General features: G+C 45.4%; 1 long non-coding RNA gene across 8 annotated transcripts in view; it reads left to right on the top strand.

Moving 5' to 3' along the window:
* The window catches only part of LOC109690284 (uncharacterized), a 92255-nt gene that overhangs the window by 6666 nt on the left and 76769 nt on the right, over positions 1-8820 (top strand). For all 8 annotated transcript variants that reach the window (XR_012442460.1, XR_012442458.1, XR_012442459.1 and 5 more), the window contains one exon: positions 4733-4906. This is a non-coding gene — a long non-coding RNA (uncharacterized lncRNA). The remainder of the gene's footprint in view (positions 1-4732; positions 4907-8820) is intronic.

Raw genomic sequence — 8820 nt, 5'->3', positions numbered from 1 at the left:
TAGGGGATACTTAATTTCTAACATTTTGCTATTAACAGAGGGGCTCTAGTGAGTATCTCTGCTGCCCAAGCGTTTGTCTGGAACTCCCAGCATGCTTGAAGATGTAGTCATGCTTCATTTATGTCCTCTATTTTATCCTCCATCTGCCCCAGAACATGATTCTTTCAGCCTTGAACACTTGTTTAACAGAGGACCTTTTTAGCCTAAGAATCCCTGCTTTCTCACTGGGGGAGGCCTTCACCACATGACAGCCCTGTGGAGTGCTTTTCTTTGCTCTGCAGTGGGTTCACCTGATAAACCAGGAAAGTGGAATCAGGTTTAACAAAAGGACATCCCTGAGTAAATTAACCCTGGACTTACAGTCTGGGCTTACCAGATATGGCCCCTGTATCAGTCAGGGTAGTCTGAGTTACTGTGCAATAGCAAATGAGCCCCAGAGAGGGGCTTAAACATCTCTGTGGGGCACTGTGGTGAGCTCTGTTTAGTGTTTTTACTCCAGGCCCCACAGTTGATAGAGCAGCCACCAACCCAGATAGTGCCAGTGCCATTCCAGGAGGCAGGGAAGACCAGGTAAATTGCACTCTGCTGTTCATGCTTCCAACTAGAAGGGACACATGTTTTTTGTTTTGGTTTGTTTTTTGCAGTACTGTGGCTTGAAATCAGGGACTACACCTTGAGCCACTCCACCAGACCTTTTTTGTGATGGTTTTTTTCAAGATAGGTTCTCACGAACTATTTGCCGGGGCTGGCTTGGCTTCAAACAGTGATCCTCCTGATCTCTGCCTCCTGAGTAGGTAGACATTGGCGGTTTACACGATGTTTTGTTTGCTTTTTGACAAAGTTCACTTAAAAGGCCAGGGACATGTGTCTTTCCATGCCCTCCAAGTGGGAAGGACTGGAATATTTGGTGAACAGCACAAATGACCATCAAGGGAGAGTCTGACAGTTCTAACATGTGTTGGAACAATTAGGTCCAGGCTAGAAGTGGCTTAGCATTCTGTCCTAGAGGAATGACCTTGGTCTTTAGAACCCTTCTTGCTCACACCCTGAAGCCGAGCTGACCTGGAATCTCTGGCCCTCAGACAATGAGGATCATAGTGGACAGTGGGGCCATGGACTCTCCGCACGACCACAGGACCATGTGGGGCACTTTGAATTCTGAACTGTATCAGCCATAGAGTGCAAGCTAGTCTGTGCCCTTGGGCAATAGAAAGGCCATTTGAGTCCATGTGACCTTGGATAAAACATCTGGAAGCATCCTAAATGTACCACAAAGGGAAATGGATACACCAGCCAGAATGCTAAATACTAAAGATAAATGATTAGTAATATATATGTATACACATATTCCTCCAAAACATAGTGCTGAGAGAAAAAAAGTGTCAGAATGCCTTGTGACCTTGACCCATTTGTGTGATGTTGGAACACAGGCGCTAAACAGTACCCCTCGCATTGCTCCTTGATGCATATACTATAAATGCTAGTGGGTGTGGAAAGCTAAGAGGGAGTGGGGAGGAAGGGAGGGAACAAGAATGGGAGGCAAATAGGGCTTTTTGTACTTTTTTCTTTTTTTTTTTTTGAGACAGGTTCTCCTTTGTATATGCAGCCCAGGCTATCCCCGAACTCAGGACCCTCCTGCTTTAGGCTCTCTAGTGCTGGGATTACAGGCATGTCCCATCACACCTTGTACTGTTTATACTTTAAAAAAGTAAAAAGAAATGGGTTAAGCAAATATAGTATAACAAACTTTTATTTTGTTTTTTATACTATACCAAACTTTTTTTTGTACTGGGGCCTACACCTTTATCACTCCACCAGCCCTTTTTCGTGATGGGTTTTTTAAAAGATAGGATCTCCTGAACTATTTGCCCGAGCTGGCTTCAAACTGTGATCCTCCTGATCTCTGCCTCCTGAGTAGCTAGGATTATAGGCATGAGCCCCCATACCCTGCCAATAACAAAATTTTTACAGTTATCAATTCTGAGGACTTGGCTGTTTGTGATCTTTGTATTGTCTTTTTAGTGTAGAAAAGGGAAACCTTGTTTGGTCTCCCTAGGTCTTAATCTTAATCTTCCCATCTCTAAAGTAAGGTCTCTAAGAATATGGAGTTATCAGACAAGATGGCTTTACAGATTCAGGACATTTCAAGGGGATAAAATTGAAAAATGATATACAAAGGTGGTTTTTTTTTGTTTGTTTGTTTTGTTTGCTTTGATAATTTTGGAGATAGGGTCTTGCTTTTTGCCCAGGTTGGCCTGGATCACAATTTTCCTAGTTAAGCTTCCTGCTGTTACTCAGTGACAGGCACATGCCACCACACCCAACTTTTTCCCTTGAGATGAGCTTTTTTTTTTTGGTGGTACTGGGGTTTGAACTCAGTGGCTCATGCTTTCTAGGCAGACACTAGCCACTCCACCAGCCCTTGTGATGAGATCTTGTAAACATTTTTGCCCAGGCTGGCCTGGAACCTTAATCTTCCCAATTTTAGCCTCTCAAGTAACTAGGATTATACATGTGAGCCTCTGGTGCTGGCCAGATGTCCATTTTTACTTTTGCCCAGAATGAATTTTTTTTTAAATCAATCATCAGATATTCTAATAAGGATTTCATAAAAAGAAGGAACATTTTAATATGAAAATAGAGAGAGCTGGATGCTGGTGGCTCACATCTGTAATCCTAGCTACTCAGGAGGCAGAGATCAGGAGAATCATGGTTCAAAGCCAGCCCCAAACTAATAGTTTTTGAGACCCTATCTTGAGAATACCCAAAACAAGACAGGACTGATAGAATGGCTCAAGTGGTAGAGTACCTGTCTAGCAAGCGTGAGGCCCTAAGTTCAAGCCCCAGTACCAAAAAAAAAAAAAGGGAGGAACTGGGTATGGTGGCTCATGCCTGTTATCCCAGTTGCTCAGGAGGCACAGATCATGAGGATCATGATCATGAGGATCATCTAGGCCAGCTAGATGCTCTTATGGTCCCATTTCACAGATGTGGAAGCTGAGGTTCGGAAAGATGAGGCAACTTGAGTGTTACACCCCTCCTGGAATGTGATGGCCACATTGGTTAAGTAACCCATATTGGTTCCAATTCAATTCTGGAGTGATTTGCTCCCTACATAAGGAAAATGAGGGGTCCTAAGTTTAACTATGGGTGCCTGCCCAAAGCTGAGGTTCAGTTCAAGGTCACAGGTCAGAGGGCATACTTGCTCAGGTTCCAGTGGCATGTGGTCAGGAGGGGTAACCCTTATCAGAATAGTCTTCTCCAAGAGTTGCTTTTGTGGTTAGCAATGGAGGTAGAACATGCTCTCCTATACATCAGCCAAGTCCAAGGCTATCTCATCTTGTCTTCCCTGGGGCATTGGTCTAGGGTGTCTCCACCCAGGAGCCTCTGGGAAAGCTCAGGTCATTGAGGAGTTGAGGCCTGGTCCTTAACTCTTGTCTCCTGGCAACCACGCAGCAACTTCCTTCGTTGGTCCATCTGTGTTCATTCATTTACACCTGAAGGCCTGTTGTGCTCCAGATGTTATGATGAATGTCCAGTGAGGGACAAGAAGGAGAGGTCCCTGCCCTCATGGAGCTCAGCCTGGGAGACTGAAGGTAGAAGGAGATGGCTGGCTTTGACAGGCTGCTAGCACCACCCCTTAGCTCACTGTTGGGCAAATGAGGACAGCAAATGCCAGTTGATGCCACAGGGGCAAGTTTGGTAAAGCCTAAGGCTTGCACAATCTTAGGAACCTTCTTTAGGAAAAAGAATGCAAAAAGCAAAATTATAAATGCAAAGTTAGTTGCAAATGTGAATGTTTACTTAGCATGCAAAAATCAGCACAGCAAATAATTTACCAATTCCATAAACATCACCAAATCCAGAGAAATAAAATTATAATTTTATTCATTAACTATCTGACACACCTCTGTAACATTTTGTCTGATGCCTGTCCTTAACTGTACACCCTTTGATCTCCCTGTGAACACATTGTGAGTTCCCCTCCCAGGGACTTGGAAGAGACCGGGCAAGTGAGGGGCCCTGAAGTTTAAGTTTCATGAGATAATCTGTAAATCCATCTTTACATTTCTGTTCCTTATCTCATCAAATCCTTGGAAGAATCTTAGCTCCTAGGTATCTTTACTACCCCATCTCATAGACTGGGCAACTGAGGCTCAAAAAGGGAATGGAGCCAGGCACCAGGCAAATAGTTCTCAAGACCCCATCTCCAAAACAACCAGAGCAAAAAGGACTGGAGACGGGCAGGAGAGGGGGGTAGATCTGTATAGCAAGAGGGAAGGGAAGCAGGCAGGTGTCACCTTTGGCCTTCTCTTCTTTCTTTCTAGATTTCAAATCTTGCCTTTTCTTTCCAGCATGGGAGCATTCAAGTTGGGGATGTGTGTTATTTGCCAGACCCAGGAACGGTATGGCAGGGTGGCTGAAGGTCATGCTGGAGAGCACTTTGAACAACCCATTTCCCTCCTTTTTTTGTCTTTTTTTTTGTAATGGGACTTGGGTTTGAACTCAGGGCTTCACACGAACTATTTGTTGGGGCTGGTCTTGAATTGTGACCCTCCTGATCTCAACCTCCTAAGTAACTAAGATTACAGGCATGAGCCACCTCAGCTGCTACCCAAATCTTGATCAACTTCCACCTCCTCCAGGAAGCCTCTCAGGACTCCATGGCTCACTCTGGTCTCTTCCTCTTTGCATCCTTCAGTGGTTTCATATCCCACCTCTTCTTTTTCAGGAGATGCTAACCTGTAAGATTGTGCTGATATGGCCATAAACCAGCATCTGGCGCAGGTTCATCCTGTCACATCATTTTTCCTACTTGACCATCTGCTTTTGAGGGTGGCAGCACTGGAGCCCTACTGACTGGTACAAGGCTCAGCTCTGCTGCTTCTTGGCTGTGTGACTTCAGGTAAGATGCTTAACTTCTCTGTGCCTTCATTTCTTTATTGGTAAGATAGGAAGAGTGACTTTACTTCCATCGTTAGGGTGTTGTATGGACTTAAGTGATTAGACCTGTGTGAAGCACTTGTAACACCGCCCAGTGGAGTGCAAATACTTATTATGGCCACCACTACCATCATCAAAGTCTGGAGCGCAGTGAGGGGACACACTGTGGCCCTCCTTATAGGGCCCACCCGCTGGCACAAAGCCTCCGGGAGGGTGGGGGAAGACAGAGCTGGCTTCTGGCCTCTGCTTGGGTCATTGCATGATCCTAAACACATTGCTTACCTTCTCTGGGCCTCTGGGTTCCCAACTAGAAGAAGGGAGTCTTTCAGCATTTGACATTTCTCCAACCAAATAGCCATAAATGTCCATCAGCAGGTGAAGGGAGAATGAGGGGAGGGAAGGAAAAATGGAGAATGATGGAGAGTGTGAATTCAAGTATGGTATATTTTACATATTTTAAGAATGTTTGTAAATGCCACAATGTACCCCCACCCAGCACAACAATAAAAACCAAACAAAACAACAGCAACAACAAAAAAACCAGGTGAAGGCACATGAACTGTGGTGCGTCCTCAGCAATGGAAAGCAATGAATGAATGAATGAATGCCTGGTCACATAACAGTGTGTGTGACCCTCAGAAACACTATGCTTGCTAGGAGCAGCCTTCCCTGAATCTCTGTGTGATTCCACTTGTGGTTCACCGAACACCACTGGGACAGGATGTACTTCAGCGGCTGACAGAGGCTGGGTGTGGAGCAGAGGGCTGACGGCGAGGGGGTACTGAGGAGCCACTGGGAATATGGAAAAGAACCAGGTTTAGGTTGTCTGAGCTTTTCCTTTTTTTGTGGGGGGGCTAATTTTATTTTTTTAACACATTAAGCTGTTAAAAACTAAAGCCAAGTTGTGGAATAACACTGATAATGCTGAAGTGTATTGGGAGCTTGCTGTGGGTGGGTCCTGGCCCTCTAAGCCTCACACACATTATTTTGTTTAAATCTTAAGAATATTCATGTGAGGTTTTATAGCTGAGAAAACTGAGAATCAGGGATTAAGCAATGAGTCTGGTGAGCAGCTGAGAAGCCACGTGGTTGGGACCGGAACAATGCTGTGAGCCACCACACAGTGCTGTGGTGTGTGGTCCAATCCGTTGTTTGACAACGTCTGTCTATGGCTTTCTATCTGGAGGGTGGACTCACTGGCACTTTCACTTTCCGTACCATAGGCTTTGGGTTTCCAATTGATTGTAACATGTCTCAGTTACCTTTGTCATCAGAAAGCCATACAGATTGTACTTACAAATGCACATATGTAGGTACAAAAGTCCAGACTCTGAGCTGTATCATCTCTACCCAGGACCTGGGAGACCCCTCCCCCTGCAGGGCTGGGTGCCTGCCAGGAGCCTCGAGCCCAGCTGATAAAGGCCCCCAGCCAGCTGGCCCGTATCAGGCCATGGCAGCCTGTGCAGCCCATCCATCTGGTACCCCAAGGGAGGGTGGGACCTGTCCTAGGAGCCAGCAGGCTCCAGGGCCCCAGAGATAAGAGTTGCTGCAGACAGTGTGTAGGAGGCTTTGAGGATCAGGGACTAGGGTCTGCAGCAGGGAGTCGGGGCTGTTGCAGGTCTCTCTCCACTGGACAGAGAGGCCTCAGAGAAGGTGTGACCTGTGTGGTCTGTGTTTGTTGGTGTGGTTCTACTGCTCTGTGGCTTGGGCACATGTCAGTCTCTCTCTGGTCCTCAGGTTCCTCTGGGATTTACTGGTTTCAGCTAGTCCTCTTTTAGGAAGGAAGCTGGGCACAGAAATGGTCCCTAACGATCACTAGTGTACAGCCCGACAGCAGAATGGACAAGAGATATCCTGGGCCTTCATGTCTAACCCCAGGTGGATAGCAGAGACAAGCTTGTACCTCCCAACCCTGAGCACCAGGGTATGCAGGACCCAAGGATGGGCAGGGCCACCCCAGGCTGGGCCAAGGCTTGTTTACATGTCCAAAGGTCAAAAGCCGCCTGCCATAGAGGGCCTGAGTTGCTGAGAATCTGTGGCTATGTCCCCAGCAGGAAGATAACATGTGCCATGGGCAGGACTGGCTACCCCAGAAGAAGATAAGGTGAAATGACAACACTTAGGATGCCCTCTCTGGTAGACCCTGGCCAGCTCCACTGCTGGGGCTCCATGGGACTCCTTCAGGCTCCTCCTGGGGTATTTCTACCGTCTCCCACCCCTGTAGGTCTGTGAGCCTCCTCCAGCCCAATTAGCTTGGTTGCCCCTGCCTTCTCCCCACACTGCTCTGCCCACCACTGGTTTTATAGCAATAGGTCCTTCTTCCTTTCTGAGCCTCACTTTCCTTACTTGAATAGCTCCTACCTGACATTGTGCAGTGAACAGTGAGTGAGCTCAGGTGTGGCATGGTGTCAGGTGGGTGAAGGGGACCCAACACAGGTCTCTCTTTCTCGGGATAGCTTCACCATCTGGAAACCTACTCAGATGTAAGAAGCTCTCCAGTCTTACACCTCATATCATAGGGTGTAGCCTGGAAATTCCATGTGTCCCATTCAGCTCTCTTCCGCTACAGTATTTCCCAACTCTACCTCTTGCTCCTGCAGCTAGTCACCCTTTCCCCATCCACACTGTCCCACAGAATGAATGTACCATGAACACTTGTCATGTACTGAAAGCAAAATTGTAAGTTTGGGGCTCCTAGTCCTGCTGCAGCAGTGGAACTTGCACACTAAAACCCCTTACAGTGGTAGCTTTTCAGTGTGTGTAGCCCAGGCACAGACAGCCAGTGGACATTCATTGAGTCTGTCTCAAAAGAAACCTTGGATATATTCTTCTCTAATTTCTCCCCCAGAGATACTCTTGATCTTGACTACTCACCTGCAAGGGAAGAGGGAAGCTCCTTTCCCTAGAAGGAGCTCAGTCTATTTTTAACACATCTAGTAAAATGCTTTTATACTTAGCTGTCAAAACCTGCTGTGATAACAATGCTGTGGGGACATGCTCCCTCCCACACTGTGGGAGAGAATGAAATATTTAACTTCACTCATGCCTTTTATTTTTTTTGGCAGTACTGGGGTTTGAACTTAGGTTCTTGCACTTGCTAGGCAGGTGCTCTACCATTTGAGCCACACCTCCCCCAATAAACAAATTTCATAGGGTTGTTGATGAGAATTAATATAATTAATATTGTAAATCACTTGGTACATAAGATTCATGTCATAAATACTTAGGGAAAAATGCAAGAATAAATTTTCATAAAAATGATAAATATTAACATATAATAAAAAAATTTAAAACATATAGTATACAAATATAAATAAATATATTAACAAATAATATACTAATAAATCAATATTAAATATGTAACAGTAAAAACGAACAAATTTTCAGCTCAACAAAACCAAATTTATTTTCAGGAATAAATTTTTAGTTATATTTAGCTGCTTAAAGGCTGACTGGATCTGACTCCTCTGTCTTTGTTGCCACCTAGTGGTCACAATGAGAAAGCACACATTGCAAGGCTGGCCATTCTTTTAAAAAATTTTTTATTTTATTGTTTTTACATTTACTTACATGTGTATACATTATTTGGGGCACTCCCCCTCCCCCCGGCCATTATTCTTTTATGTTACAATTATTGAAGGTGTGAAAAGTATCAGGAACACACAGCCTGTATCTTCTCAATTTTCTTATCTCTAGAATGTGGATAATAGCTGGTTGTGGTGGCTCACGCCTGTAATCCCAACACTCAAGCGGCTGAAGCAGGAGGATCTCAAGTTTCAGGCCAGCCTGGGCTACATAGGGAGACCCTGTCTCAAAACCCCAAAAAGCAAAATAACCCCCCCAACAACAAAACAAACAACAAAAACACAAAGGAAT

This window comes from Castor canadensis, chromosome 16, assembly GCF_047511655.1.
Source record: "Castor canadensis chromosome 16, mCasCan1.hap1v2, whole genome shotgun sequence".
Classification (NCBI taxonomy): domain Eukaryota; kingdom Metazoa; phylum Chordata; class Mammalia; order Rodentia; family Castoridae; genus Castor; species Castor canadensis.
Note: the sequence above shows the minus strand (reverse complement) of the source record. Positions and strands in the feature narration are given on the sequence as shown.